The sequence below is a fragment of the Choloepus didactylus genome, chromosome 3 (assembly GCF_015220235.1).
Source record: "Choloepus didactylus isolate mChoDid1 chromosome 3, mChoDid1.pri, whole genome shotgun sequence".
NCBI classification, from domain to species: domain Eukaryota; kingdom Metazoa; phylum Chordata; class Mammalia; order Pilosa; family Megalonychidae; genus Choloepus; species Choloepus didactylus.
The window spans coordinates 161,498,991-161,515,862 of record NC_051309.1 but is presented as its reverse complement, the minus strand read 5'-3'; the positions used below and the strand labels follow the sequence as shown (position 1 = coordinate 161,515,862).

General features: G+C 36.4%; 1 long non-coding RNA gene and 1 pseudogene across 4 annotated transcripts in view; both read right to left on the bottom strand.

The window, feature by feature from the left end:
• LOC119529918 overlaps positions 1-16,872 on the bottom strand; it is a 320,458-nt gene that overhangs the window by 217,086 nt on the left and 86,500 nt on the right. The window lies entirely within an intron of this gene.
• Positions 15,396-15,931, bottom strand: LOC119529917 (annotated as a pseudogene).

The window sequence follows — 16,872 nt, the reverse complement described above, 5'->3', positions numbered from 1 at the left end:
TTCCAAACCATCAGTTTCTGGTTTCTTTGAATCCAAGAGTTCAGTTCGAAGTTTATCTCTCTCTGCTTGCATTTTACTATAAGCTGCAAGGAGAAGCCAGGGTACATCCTCCACATGTAGTCTGGAGATCTCCTCAGCTAAGTATTCCAGTTTGCTGCTTTCAAATTTTTCTTTCCATCTGACACCAGGACTCAATTTTGCCAAATTCTCTGCCACTTTAAAACAAGGATTGCCATTCTTCCAGTTCGCAACAAGATGTTCATCATTTCTGTTGAAGGTCTCGTCAGAAGTATCTTTAGAGTCCATATTTCCACAAACAGTCTCTTCAAAGCAGTTTAGGCCTTTTCTATCAAGCTCCTCACAATTCTTCCAGAATATTCCCCTTATCCATTTAAAAAGCCGCTCTAACACGTTTGGTATTTGCAAACTCAGCAGCAAAAGCACCCCACTTCTCTGGTACCAAAATCTGTTCTAGTTTGCTAAAGCTGCAGAATGCAAAACACCAGAGATGGATTGGCTTTTATAAAAAGGGGTTTATTTGGCTACACAGTTACAGGCTTAAGGCCATAAAGTGTCCAAGGTAACACATCAGTAATCGGGTACCTTCACTGGAGGATGGCCAATGGCATCTGGAAAACCTCTGTTAGCTGGGAAGGCATGTGGCTGGTGTCTGCTGCAAAGTTCTGGTTTCAAAATGGCTTTCTCCCAGGACGTTCCTCTCTAGAAAGCTTGCTCCTCTTCAAAACGTCACTCACAGCTGCACTGAGTTCCTTCTCTTTGAGTCAGCTCATTTATATGGCTCCACTGATCAAGGCCCACCTTGAATGAGTGGGGCCATGCCTCCATGGGAATATCTCATCAGAGTCATGACCCACAGCTGGGTGGGGCACATTCCAAGCAAATCTAATCAGCACCAAAACATTTGCCCCACAAGACTACATCAAAGACAATGGCATTTGGGGGACACAATACATTCAAACTGGCACAATCCTATCAATATCAATCAACATCAATCCTATCAAAGCACATTTACTATCTGCATTTTACTATTGATGAAAATGAGGCACAAAAAGGATAAGGACTTTGCCTGAGATTATATAGCTAATATTTAGCAGAATTACTGTTGAAACCAGGCAGTCTGGCCCTAGCCTCCCCCTGATCGTGTGTGCTAACATCTGTGGATGCTGTTCCCATATATTTTAGCATTTAATAGCAAAGTAATTAAAAACCAGTCAAAGTCGGGAATCGATGTTAATATTTTCACTTTTGTTTGTTTTTCTTAATATGTATGTGATCCTAGCTTTTTAAGGATTACATAAAAATATATCTAGTTGTGGTTGTTTTCATAAAGCTGACCTATACTTTAATGCATGTTCTAACTTTTGAGACAATGGTCAACCTTTTCCCTAGGATGGTATTTTCCTTTTTTCTTTGATTATTGCTCTTGACCCACCCTTTCTATTTTCTGTTTATAGAATTTCTCTTTGGTTTAGGTTGAGCTCTTAGATGTCACATTGATGTCTCTCATGTTTGTTTGTTTGTTTGTTTTCTTCTCTTAATCTCTAAGTTCTGGGAAAACATGTTTAATTTATGTTATACTGAACCAATTCAATTTGCAGCAGATTCCCTTCTGCTATTTAGTTTCTTCATTTTTTTATATTAATTAGAAAATTTACTTTTCTATATATATGAAATACTTTCAGATCACAGATTTTCTTTTTCCCTGACTTCCATATCTTTTCTCTCATATTCTCTCTCTCTCAACTTCAAAAATTTATCATAATTTTGATGTTTTTTCTCTTTGATCATCCTATAGAGCCTGTTAATGCTTCTTAGTAGTAGCTTATCATCAAGTAGAAGACTGCTAGAATTTATATGAGGCCTTTTAAAAGCAGTCACATTTTTAAAGACCATAGTTTAAGGCAAAAGAAATAAAGAATAAGGGGGAAATTAAATTCACAGTAAGTTTGCATTGTTAAGTTGTGAAATTCATGTCCAAGAGGAATTGGGGAAGCAATTAGAGTCATAGACAGCCATAGCAAAGAACTTCATTTCAATATTTGTATGGAAGATCAAGAGCAGGCCTTGGGATTACTCAGATCTCTCAAGGGTTGCAGCTGTTGGTGTCAGAAACATGTCGCATCCTAGCAACTTCCAACAACTCACTGCAAGGTCTTCTTTCAGTGTGCTGAGCACTGAGCTAATCATTGCAGACATAAGGAGGAGCAAACTTCCTACTCTGAAGGGTCCAGTGGGAAATACAAACACACACACACACGGTGTATCTCAACATAATATAGTAATGGATATGGCATGCAAATATTGGATACTCTGAAGGTTTAGAGAATGGGCACATATGTAATGGTCAATTGGTAACACACCATATGTAAATGAAACTATTTCAGTAGAGTTACTAGTTGAACACACTTTGAATTAATCTTCGAATCTGGTTACACAAATTTGTTGTTCGTTTGTTTTGAGTTTTTTTTTGTTTTTACCTCGTTCACCAACTATCAGGTTACTTTTGGTCTTAATCTTATGCCCAAATTGGGATAAAAACTGTTCTTTTCTCTCTCCATCTTTATAAATCTGGGTCTCAAAAGTTCACAGAAAAAGTCACCCCCAGAGAAATCAGCCGGTCAGAGCCAAAGCAATCTGCTTCCTTTTTGTTCTGCTCACAAGCTGGTGAAGCAATTTGCACAGCAAAGACAAGCATGATTGCAAAACTCTATCTAAGACTGTATACCATCTCCTTGCAGTTTGCATAGACTATTATAATTCACCTTGAGCAAATTATTCAATAAATTAAATACGAGTTGAAAAAAGGAAAAAGTATATCCTACTATTATTTTAATATAATTATGCATAAATATATAATATATAATAGGTAATATGTATAAACATATATATTTATATAAAAGTATGTGTGTGTTTGTCAGTGCCCATTTGAAATTTGACAGTTCATGGGTGGAAACGTGTATAAGCATTTGCATGGGCAATCCATTCAGTATGAAAAGGCATTATCCCTAAGAGATAATAAGGCAAACACCAGAAGACAAAATCAGAAAGGAAGAGTGAGGATGAAAGCTCAAAGGCTTGACAAATCACTGCAATAAGAGATTCTTTTCTCAATTTGCTGATGGTCTGTTTCTCCAGATTAATAGTAATCCAATACCATATGTTTAGTTCAACCCCTACAGCTTTTGGTACATGGCTCTTTCAGACTCAGGTTGCTAGGTCAGCGGCTTCAGCTGCTTTTGGCAGTGTTTTGATTTTTCACAAGAACTGTTACAGTAACTCCAAATCTGAGTTTCTTAGATAAACCTTTAAGCTAAGTACTTTTATCTCTTTACTTGACTATCAGACTGCCAAAGAAACCAACAATGTTCATGCATATTTATATTTATTCAGATGTGTGATTAGGATTCATAAATTCTCTAACAGTTTATAGAAAATTTTGAAAAACTATCAATTTAGTATGATACTTATATTTATGTGTTCAACTTAAATATTTTAGTTTTTTTTAGCTTTTTTTTTATTTGTATGTTTGTATAGCATTTCAATAAAACTATAATCCCAAATGTTTATAAAATTACTATTCTCTGAACATTTCATCACAAATTAAAGCCTTGTCATAGAAACACTGTTCATCTTTGGGGGAGAATAAGATAATACATACAATAAAAGGAAAAAAAGACAAAATGAGTGAAAAAACTAAACACCCTAATTTATAACAAATTTGCCCAATACATTTTAATAAATAAAAAGTCAATAAAATGGATGCACAAGAATGTACCTAGAGAGGCCACTGCTTAGAGTTACCGAGAAGATATCAAATACTCTCAATGCACAAGGAAAAGTGACTTTAAATCTGTTTACATTCCTCTAATCACTGCTTTTGATTTTGTTTTTTGGCCAGATGATGAAATAGCAGTGCATAACACTCATTGAAATGGTTTGTACTATGTAATTGAATCTTAGGAAAATGGGGTGGGGGGAGTTATAGGCCACGACTTCAATGTGAAAGTGGACAGACTTTGAAAGGCAGATTTACTCTGGGACAATCTTTGGCAATCTTTGGGGTTTGAAAATACTGCTTGGAGAAGTCTATTCCTTATAGTTAACTCTAATAATTCATTTAGGGAAAATGACCTTGTTGTGCAACTCTATTCAGAACTGTTAATTAAAATTAATGAGGATCTTGCTGTTTTGCACTGGCTTGTTTCATAGATCAAGCTAGTTTAATCTGGACTGGTCTGACGTCCTGCCTGGACAGATTTGACGTTCTGCCAAGAAACTAGCAATAGGCTGTGGAAGGTTAAAAAACTGAGCTGGCAAGTAGCAGAGTTCTGAAAGTTGAATTTGGGGCATGAACAAAAGAAAAAGAACTAAAGCTCAGAGGGAAAGTTAGCGAAATTTTAAGTTAGCAATGCTGAAGAAAACCATACCCTCTCTATCAGAAAGATGTTTTATACTTTAAGTTATCAATGAAAATGATAGACATTCAGAAAATGTCGTTAGTTACAAGAATTGCTTCTGAGAACCATGCATATTCAAGAAATACTGAAATATTCAATGCCAGAGAACTGCATTAGAGACTCTCTCTCAGTTTACCTATTTTATATCTAAAAAAATTATGGAGTGACATCATCAGCATGGCAATGTAGGAAATCCCCTAAAATGCCTCCCCTAAGAAATAATTAATAAAAGGATAAATCCCGCTTGATTGGAACTCTAGGTGAGAACAGAGTCCTAGGAGATAGACTCCAAAAATGCTGAATCTAAGAAAAAGAAAAAAAAAAAAAACAAAATAAAAAAGTAGAATATTTACAAGCCTGACCTGCCAGTCCAGCCCCACCCCCTCATTTGGTCCCGAGCAGCATAAGAGTCACACAGGCAGCAGGGACCAGGGAGCTCCTGCCGTGGTCTCAGAACACAGAGCACGCACGGCACTTAGGACCCCACATACACTACTGTGCAAATCCAGGCACAGGGACCCAAGATGGTATCTTGTCAAATTAGCAGGTAATAGACTAAGGTTGTATAATACAAACCCAAGGGTAACCACAAAGAAGGTATTTTAAAAATATTCGGAAAACAGAAATGAGTAAGGAATCAGTCAGATACATCACAAAAGATCAACTATACAGAGAAAAGAGGCTGCAATAAAGGAAAAGAGGGAGAAACCTACATATGACAAATAAAAGCCAAAAGACAAAATGGCTGAAATAAGTACTGCCTGTATAATAATAATAACACTGAATGTTAAAGGATTTAACCACTCAATCAAGAGACACAGATTGGCACAATAGATAAAAAAGCACCATCTAACTCTATATTGTTTGTAAGAGACTCACCTTAGACCCAAAGAAACAAATAGGTTGGAAGTGAAAAGATGGAAGAAGATATTCCATGCAAATAGTAACCTATCTGAGAGCTGGGGTAGCTAGACTAATATCAGGCAAAATAGACTTTAATTCAAAAGTGGTATGAGAGACAAAGAAGAACATTATATATTAATAAAAGTGGCAATCTACCAAGAAGAAATAACAATCTTAAATATTCATGTACCTAATTATGGTGCCCCAAAATACATGAGGCAAACTTTGGCAAAACTGAAGGGAGAAAATGACTCCTCTACAATACTTGGAGACTTCAATACACCACTTTCATTAATAGATAGAATATCTAGAAAGAAGATCAATAAGGAAATAGAGAACTTGAACAATATGATAAATGAACTAGACCTAATAGACATATACAGAACACTGCAGCCCAAAAAGGTAGGATTTACATTCTTCTCAAGTTGAACATTTTGGGTCACAAAACTAGCCCCAATAAAATTAAAAAGACTGAAATTATACAAAGCATCTTCTCTGACCTTACTGGAATGCATCTGGAAATCTAACAGGCAGAGAACTGGGAAATCCACAGAACGTGGAGGTTAAATAACACACTTTTAAATCAATGAGTCGAAGAAGAATTCACAAGGGAAATCAATAAATATCTTGGAATGAATGAAAACAAGACTACAACATATCAAAACATATTGGACACAGCAAGGCAGTACTCAGAGGCAAATCTATAGCTTTAAATGTTTACATTACAACAGAGAACTAAAATCAAAGAACTCAGCAAAGTGGCAGGGTACAAGATCAACACACAAAAATCATTAGTGTTCTACCCTTTAGTATTGAGAAAATTGAGGAGGAAATCAAGAAAAAAATTCCATTTACATTAGTAACTAAAGGAATTAAATATCTAACAATAAATTTAACCAAGGATGTAAAGGACTTATATATGGAAAACTACAAAACTTTGCTGAAAGAAATCAAAGAAGTTCTAAATAAATGGAAGGACATTGCTTGCTCATGGATTGGAAGACTAAATATTGTTAAGATGTAAATTTTACCCAAAATGATGTACAGATTAATGAAGTCCCAATCAAAATTCCACAGCCTTTTTTGCAGAAATGGAAAAGTCAATCAACAAATTTATTAGAAAAAAATAAGGGGCTCTGAATAGCCAAAAGTATCTTGAAAAAGAACAAAGTTAGAGGACTCATACTTTCTGATTTTAAAACTTATTATAAAGATACAGTGGTCAAAACAGCATCGTACTGGCACAAGAATAGATGTATAGACCAATGGAATGAATTAAGATTTCAGAAATAGACCCTTATATTTATGGCTAATTGATTTTTGACATGGTTGCCAAGTTCACTCAATTGGGAAAGATTAGTCTCTTCAACAAATGGTGTTGAGAAAACTGGACATCCATATGCAAAAGAATGAAGGGGGACCCATATCTCACATGATGCATAAAAATTAACTCAAAATGGATCAAAGACCTAAATAAAAGAACCAGGACTATAAAACTCCTAGAAGAAAACTTAGGGAAGCATCTTCATCATGGGTTGAAGGCACTCTCCCTGAACAATGGGGTACAAGGCCTACCCCCTCAAAACACCAGAGCAGATGGCCTCCCCCCTGAAAATGCAGGGGTGAATATTCCCTTTTCCCACAAATGTGTGGGCCTGCTCTCTTGGCCAGAGGAGAGCTCTTCGGTCCAGTCCTTGGCTTCCATAGTTCTGCATTTGAAGTCATTCATCCTTCAATTCATCCCTTCTCTCTCCCTTTCAGTGGTCGTGGCTCCACTCATACAAATTTCACAAAAACCTTATTGGCTTTCTGTTCCAATAACAGGGGTCCAAACCATCAGCCAATAGAACTTTCCACAGACCCTTCCTGCATAACTACATTTCCTGACTTCCTACAATTCGGACTTCCCAGAAATGGCTGATTGGGTCTACGTTCAATAAGACCCTCACATGGAGTCCTATCCTTTGGGTTCTCACATAGGCTGCTTCTGGTCCCAGTCTCAGAGCACTCTGTTCTGGATAGGCTCAGAATTTTCCAATCAATTTCTGGTTTCTTTGTGTTTACAAGTTCATTTCTCAGCTTATTCCTTTCCTCTCTCATTTCACTATAATCTGCAAGGAGAATCTTGGCTGTACCTCCCATACTTAGCTTGAAAATATCCTCAGTTAAATAGCCAAATTTATCAATTTCAAGTTCTGCCTTCCATCCAACATCAGAACTCAATTTTCCCAAGTTTTCTGCCATTTTAAAACAAGGATCACCTTTCCTCCAGTTTCCAATAACGCATTCATCATTTCTTTCTCAGGACTCATCAGAAGTACCTTTAAGGTCCTTGTTTCTACCAATAGTCTCTTCATAGCAATCTATCTTTTTCTGTCAAGTACCTCACAATTTTTCCAGCCCCTACTCATTACCCAATTCCAATTTTCACATTTTAGACATTTTCAATAGCAGCATCCCACTCTTGGTAACAACAACTATTTTATTTTCTCATTGCTAAATCAAATACCATACAGTGAGTTGCCTTATACAATAGGAATTTATCAGCTTACCAGTTTGAGGCTAGGAGAAGTCCAAAATAAAGGCATCAACAAGGTGATGCTTTCTCCCTAAAGACTGTGGCACTCTGGTGCTAGCTGCGGGTAGTCCTTGGTCCTTGGCTTTTCTGTCACATGTCAATGCACATGGCGGCCTCTCCCGGATCTCTGGGTTCCATTGACTTCTAGCTTATCCCCACGGCTTTTTGTTTTCTGTCCGACTTTCAGTATGCTTAAAAAGTACCTAGTAATCAGATTAAAGCCCAACCTGATTCATTTGGGTCACCCTTAACTGAAGTAACATCTTGAAGAGATCTTATTTACAATGGGTCCATACTCACAGGAATGAATTAAGTTTAAGAACATGTTTTTTTTTTTTCTGTGGTATATAGCTCCAAACCAGCACAGAGACCCAATTTTTAATTTTAGGAGTATGGAGTATTTCTTCTTTTAAACATACTCTAAGATTCCCTATTGGAGTCCCTAAAGATATGCAAATGATTTATAAATTTTATTTGGTATATATAGCTATTTCCATTCCACAGGGTGGGAAAACTAGCAAAAGAAAGGAAGCCACAAAAAGATTCAAACATTGCTATTCTCTCCACTGCAGCACACAGTATTCCCTCTTCTAGCCAACAACACAAAATAGTATTATTTTGTTGATATTTATAGTTAATGGAAACTGGAAAACAGAAGCATTCACAATTTCCTGACCATTTAGCAGTCACACTTTAATAAACATATCTTTCTTTCATTATATTTCTTATGTTCAGCCTCTCCATTTGACAACCATTAAATATACATAATGGGAACATTGTTAAAATGTCAGTCCTCCCCAAACTGATCTACCAAGTCAATGGAATTCTAATCAAAATCCAGAAGGATTTTTTTTTTTTTGAAGCAACAAGCTGGTTCTAAAATTTATATGAAAATGCAAAGGCATTAAAATATAAAAACACTTTTGAAGAAAAAGAACATGATATCCAGACTTACTATAAAACTACAGTACTCAAGACAGTGTAGTATTGCAGAAATGATAAATGTATAGGGATCTGAATTTGCAATCCAGAAATACACCCACACATTTCAGATCTCTATTGGTTTCTAAGAAAAGTGTAAAAGCAATTCAATGAAGAAAGGATAATCTTTTCAATAAGTGGTGCTGGAACAATGATATATCTATATGGAAAAAACAATCTTGATCCATACCTTGTACCCCATCCAAAAATTAACTCAAAATGGATCAGACACCTGCACATAAAGCCCTAAACTGTAAAAATTTTAGAGGAAAACATAGGAGAAAAATCTCTGTGACCTTTAATTAGCCAAAGATTTCTTAGACATGACACCAAAAACACAGACCACTAAAGAGAAAAATGATAAATTGGACTCCATTAAAATTAAGAACAACTCTTCAAAAGACACTACTAAATGAATGAAAAGTAGTCACACACCAGAAGAAAATCTTTGCAGTATACATACCTGATTAAAAAAAAACCTTTTTACATAATATAAAAAGATCTCTCAAAATTCAATAATAAGAAAGTAAACAATCCAATTAAAAAATGGCCCAAATATTCTAATGACCCTTCTTGAAAGAAGATATACAGATGGCAAGTACATGAAAAGATACTTGACATCAGTAGTCATTAGGGAAATACAAATTAAAAACACAATGAGATACCACTAAACATCTATTAGAATGGCTAAAATTTAAAAATATATACATATACCAATTACTGATGATGAGATGGACAACTAGAACTTTAATACATTGATGGAGAAAATGAAAAATGGTACAACCACTTTGGAAAACAGTTTGGCAATTTCTTAAAAATGTAAACACACACTTACCATAAAAATTGGAAATGTCATTCCTAGGTATTTTCCCAAGTGAAATAAAAACCTACGTGTACACAAAAACTTCCATTTAAGTCCTTATAGCACCTTTCTTCAATCCACTGAATACTGGAAACAACCTAAATGTCACTCAACTAGGGAATGCATGGACAAACTGTGGCACAGCCATACAATGGAACATTACTCAGCAATTGAAAGGAATGAAATAGTGATACTTGCAATAACTTGAATGTAACTCAAATGCAAAAGAAACCAAATTCCAAAGGCCAAGTGTGTATGAGGGTGTTTGTGGCTATTACAAAAAGACAGAAGAGGGCAAACTGAATCATTGAGCAAGGGTGGAATACAGTTGAGCTAGGGATATAGGTACAGGTCAGGGTAAGAATCCTTTGTCAGCATTTGTGCTCTCATGCTTGGGCCCTGGCTATTTTTGGATCCTTGAGTAAGTTAATTAACATCGCTAAGCCTCCATCACTTGTTCCATGAAATGGGGATACATAACACCCATTTCACTGGGTGACTATGTAGCTAAAAGACAGAATGCAAGTGCTTTGTCTTAGCACAGAGTTTGGCACATAACGAATATACTCAATTAAGAGTAGCTATAGAAGATGCCTCTGATGTCTTGTGTCATATATCCCTTGGCTACCTTTGCTTTTGGCCAGATAGTGTAGACTAACATCACACTGACAGCATGCCATCTCAAGCATGTGCCTCCGAGCTTTCTGCATTCCACCTCAGGACCTTCTCCAAGGCCCAAAGAGCTGCTGGACCAGCTGATAGTGTAGCCCAGAAATACAGGGGAGTTAAGACCCCTGAGGCAACCATCAACAAATTGTGGACAGCAAACAACTTCTCTTCTCTAAGACAAGAATTGTGGTGGTTCCAGCAGAATAGAGGCCTCTTGCTCACAGCAGTGAACATGATAATGTGCCCTCATATTATCTTCCTCTTCCAAAATCTCAGACTCCTTTCTTCCTCTCTAGAACTTCCTGAGATCACCCCTCAAATAAACTGCTTATCCCAAGGCCTCATCTCATGTTTTGCTTCCAGAGAACATGCATCAAGACAATAGCTGTTACCAGAAAGCTGAATTTCTAAATCTGATGCAATGACTTAATGAAATTTTCATTCCTTGTGCCCCCAACCCTACATCCTCCTCTTCAATAAGTTTACATTTATGTTGTGATTTATAATTTGATAAATACTTGTATCTTTATGTATCTGTATTATACCCTTACTCTCCAATCTCATGCAGCCTTGGAGTGCAGAATTTTTGCATGCAGACACCATTTTGCTGCCTGTGGCTTTGTGTCACAGCCATGCTCCACTTTAGGTTCGTCTCCCCTTTGCTACCCAGTATAAAATCTCTGCTTTAAAATGTGTGGCACTCATTACATTTCCAACCCTGCTGTGTTCCATTACATGCCTAGTTCCTTTCCATCCTCCCGTTCACAGTACCATTTACATTGCTGAGCTACTATGTAAAATGTGCTGGGTTGACCCATGGATCCCTACAGACACAGACTCACCTTCAGAGCCCACAGGAAGCTTTCACTATCAACGCAAAACAAGAACATAGGGGGTACTCAAGTAGAAATGGTTGAAAGGATAAATACGGATGTAGCAAGAGACCTCAAGAGACTAATGCTTTAAGGTTCTCAAAACATACACTTTTGCTGTTTCCTCTACCCCCTCCCCTCCTATTCATAGCTGTTTAGAAAAGAGCTAGTAGCTATTTGAAAAAAACTACTTATACAATAAGGAAGGTTTAACCTTAGACTGTGTAGCAAATAAGCCCCATTGTAACAAGATTTAAAAAACACAAAAGCGAATTTGAAATATTGTTGTATTTTTTCAAATGAAATTATTATCTATATATGGCTCTCTGCATCTGGTTATGATACCAGGCTGTGCTTTAGATGGTTTTATAGCTTATACCAGTGCTATATAATAGAACTTTCTGTGATGTTGGAAATGTTATATATATATATATATATATATATATATATATATATATATATATATATACACTGGTCATTAAGTACATGAAATGTGGTTAGTGTTACTGAGGAGCTGAATTTTTAATTTTATTTAATTTCAATTAATTCAAATTTAAATTGCTACATTTGGCTACTCTCTACTGTATTGGACAGACCATTACTTCCATTACAAATCATCAGAGAAATTAAGCCTGCAACTTCTAAGACTCTTTCGTTTGTTTCTTCGGTTTTATTTGGATTGGCAGAACAGGATTTTTCTTGGGTATTCTGGTACTTGAATTTTAATCCTTTTGAGTGTAATTATTAGTGTATACAAATAGTTTCATGCTTATGAGTTTATCACTGTCCCAAGAGTCATCAACAAGACATATTTCCTTTAAAAAGAATGCAAGAACTTAAATGCTTAAGTCCTTTCAAACAGGAAAACTTTCTTCAAAATCTGATTGCGTAGTTCAACAACATCTTCCATCTATCTCTGGCTCCCTTATGAAGAAAAGTTTAAAGTAGATCATTAAATAAGTCTAGGCCTCATATTCTTTTGTTTCTCTAATTTGATAAAGAATTCCTGATAGTGCCTGTTCCTTTCTTTATCATGCATATCATTGTGGAAAACCTGAAGACATTATTTTTTCCTAGACAATTTGACCTACTTAGAAACTATTGGAATGCAGGCAACTGACAGCATCAAGTGACTTAGTGCAGTCAATAAAAAGAGTCTACAGTTAGGTCTTAATCCCTATTGGTCCACTAAAGTATGGTTATAAATCAATCGTACTTTTTTCTTTGCATTCTCTGCAACATCAAATATTATTGAACAAACCTTCCTTCTTGAACTTCTCTCCTCTCCTGCCTTCCCATAGCCTTTGCTCTCTTGATTTCAATCCTCCCTTTCTGACCACTCCTTTTCTCACCTCCTCTTTGGTTCTTGTTCTGCCTCCATCATTACTCACGTTTTCCCCTTAGCCTTCCACATTTCTCACTTTACATCCCTTGAAATCAGAATATCCCCACAAATTTAGCTCTTAGCTCTGGACTGATGATTCTCAAAACCTAGTTCCCACTATAAATTTCAAAGCATGACCTGTAGCCCTCTATGCATCAAGAGCTCACTGCTATCCCAAGCTAACATCTTGAGGACCCAACTCATCATCTGTCACCCATAAACAGGTCCTCACCCTACTGGTCATCCAGACCAGAAAAATCAGAGTCATCTTTGATCCTTCCTTCCTGCATCCAGTAGCAAATTAAGTACCAAATCCTCTTTTCTCTTCCTAATATTACCAATTTATCTCAGTTCCTAGAAAAATGAAGGAGTATCCTAATTAGTCTCTCTAACTCTACCTTTTCTCCCTTCAATCCACCTTGCACTGCTGCCATTTAAATCTTATAAAATTATTACTTTCAAAACACCCCTTTTGTCTAAAATCTTCAATGGTCCTCCATTACCTACATAATATTAAATCCGAACTCCTCGCTTAGAATTCATGGGTCTTATCCTTGACATTGATTCTACCTTCTCTACTTTCACCTTCCTACTAATACCAAATCTGTTCTTCAATCCAGGCAGCAGCTTCCTAACTGCTCCTCTCCCCAGGCTCCTGCACAAGAATACATTCTCCTCTCCACACTGTCTATCCAGCTCTTGCTCATTTCAAGTCCTAGCTCAAGTCCACCTTCTTCATGTGGACCTTCATGTGTTAAGTTACTTCTGATTTTCAAGAATAGATATTGTGCATATCACTTACTTGTCATTTATTGTTAACTGACTATGTGGCATGTGTATGTGTGTCTGTGTGAGTGTGAGTGTGAGAGAGAGACAAAAAACAAGAGAGGAAGACAGAGTCAGAATACATAAAAAGCACTTAGAACAGAGCCTAGCGCATGGTGGGGTTTCAATAACTATTAAGTATTGTTAGTACGATTCTTTTTATTATTATGACTACTAATATTATCATGAAAATTATCTACTGACATGTTCTACAGAGTCCAGCACTGTGCATTGAAACTGGAATATGCTCAATAAGCACAAACCCTATCAAGTAATTTTCATGTATGGATGCTTTGCAAAGTAATTCACGGAAGCATAGAAAGAAATGAGTGATGGGGGACTTAACAAATTATTGAGTCTGGAAGACAGAGTTTGCATTGGAAATTCATTTATGAAAATTTTATCCAGCTTGTGTACACATCCAAATTATAACATATTTAGTCTCTTCTTGGGGATAACAACCCTCCTCCTACCCATCTGTCATGTCAGGTTGTACTGAGCAAATGCTAATTTACCTTTTTGATATACCACTTGACAATTTCTGGTTTCACATATCACATGCAAGGTTGCACATCAGTGAATCAAATTTGAATCCATATTGTCAAGTGCATATTTAGAATAAAATTATGTTGGATCTTTCATATAAACTTAAAAGTAGAGTTGTATATTAAACATGTGTATGCATGTAACTTGAATGCAGAAAATAAAAGCAAGGCAAAGGAAGATACTTTTACCTTATTGGCTATGAAATTACTGAAACAACTGAGTAGATTTATGGAAGATGGTCTAAGTAGCTTCAGTTGAACTTTTGTGTTGCAACTTGTAAATGCCCATTCCATTAATTCATTAAATAAAAAGAGCACTCTTTTAGTTCTAATTATCTCAGTTACCCATGTTAAATATGCTAAAAGCTAAACACAAGCAATAATATTCCTGTCACTTTTTTCATCTGCCAACTTCTCATAAATAATTAACCTATATTTGAGAGAAGTAATTCTTCACTCAAAATGATTTTTACCAATGCACAAGAAGCAGCATGCAATAAAAATTCATATAACCTAGTCATTCAGTACAAAAATAGAACTGAAAAAGCATTAACAGCAATTTAGTTCAATACAAAAGAGAAATTGCCTGTGTTTACTCTAATTTCATAGGATAAATATACATATTTCAGATTTGCCGTAGTCTTAAAAGATTTATTTGGAATCTTAGAAACTAATTTTATTTATTTATTTATTTACTGGTTATATTTCTGTTTTAATAGAGTAATTTGAAAATGCACAGATATCCAGAGAAAGAGGTAAAGGCATATGAGGCATTCAGAATATGGCTGTGCTTTAATTTGGGTCTTAACTTTCTAACTGTAACAGACACCACACTTTTAAACAACATCCACTAGGCTCTGCAAATACATCCAATCATAGTATAATAGTAATACACCTTGCACCATAAAACATGTCAAATATCCACTCCATAAACTCGTGTTACATCTTGATTTTTTTTCATAAGAAAAGGGGCATATCTGAAATTCACATTCAAAGGCATGTTCCTGAAGACTAAAAAGGTATGAAATACTGCCTGTCAACTGGCATCTCAAACAATTTTTTAAAAACAGCAGAATTTATTCTTTAAAGCAATATTATGGACATGGGGAGTCTAGTTAATTTCATAGTAAGGTTGGATGAATATTATACAAAGAGAATGCAGGTATTTTCCAGAACAATATGTTAGATATCAGTATTAAAACATAAGCTTATAACTTTTAAAAATCCATAAGGAAAAAAAGTGATAAATTTAAGCTTCTTTTCACATGTTTTAAAATTCCTATAAAACTTTTTGTCCTAAGATCATTTAACTACTGTACACAAAAGATACTGAATACATTGCCTCGTGTCAAGGTGGGTAAACCCTCTCTTTTATATAATAAAATCATCTTCCGATCCATCTTGACCCAAGTCCTGGTAGTCTGATGGCAGATTCCTCTTGAAAGGCTGAACACTGTAATGGAGAACATCATTCTCATCTATTGGTTAGTATTCTCGTTCAACCTCAGTTAGGAAGCCACTTCCAGAGCCTGATCCAGAGCCAGAGCTGATCCAGAATAGTCCTCAGAAAGAGGGAACACATCACGCATGTTTGGGAACCTCTCACTGAAAAAGGGTCAGTCCTTGGAGGGAGGATCCTGTTAGATTCACCGGGAGAGGGTCCAACACTGGTCCCTTCTCCTCAACGCAGTTTGCAGAATTACTGTCTGGGCTGCAGTGCATCCACTGGAACCTGGCTCTCCGCATCGGATAACCTTGAACTGAAGATTCCCAAAACAGGATGAAGAAGAGAACCAGGACAAGCCTTACTGCACTGGAGGAATCTCTGCATCATGACAAGTCCAACCGCGGCACAGCAACCTCATGATTAGGAAACAAACGTAGCAGGGTTCTCGCTGCCCCTTTTAGAAAAGGTTCTGAAACCTGAAACCCTGCCCAGAACACGTCACAATTTCCTTCCTTGTCTAAAAAGACTCAGTAAACAGTATTGTGGAGGGCACTTCTCTCTGGCTCCTGTCCTTATCCCTGCTCGTGCTGTTAAGCACCGGAGGTGAAAAGGGTCTTGGCTTGGCTTGCTCTGCATTGTGCCCTACCAGAGGGAGAGGCTGGGTTTCTTAATACCTACTAATTTTATTTTAATCAGGAGTATTTGGAAAATTTTTAATTTTTGTATGAAAAATATGTAACACAACAAAAAATAGCAACCTAATTTCTGACCTCTAAAGTAAAAACTGGAGGCAGAGTCACAGATACTAGGATGAATTTCAGATAGTAAAAGACCTAAGGGATTTTTCTAAAGATGCTACAATGAGAGGAGGGATTCATAGTTTAGGGAAGAAAAGGCAGAAGGAACGACTAACTCTAAGAATGGCAGATAGATGATAGATTAGATGAAAGATAGGTAGATAGATGAGATAGATTAGATAGATAGAGATAGATGGATAAATAGCTATAGATAGATGATAGAGATAGAAATAAAATTGCAATCACTTAGATTCTTTACAATGTGGCACTCATACACAAGTCACCTTGATCCACACATGAATTTTCTCAGTCCCTTTATGTGCATCATTGAGTAACAGCAGCTGAACATAATGTAAATAGCACAGTTCACTATAGCAAGCAGCAAAGAGACACAGCACTATACTCAATGAAACAAGCACTGACTTGGAAGTGCTTGGTGGGAAGTTTTCCTCCTTTAATGCATTTTGTGCATAACTCCTCCACCTGCTACTTACCTTGTGTTCATATCTCAGAAGCTTCAGCCCTTTCTTA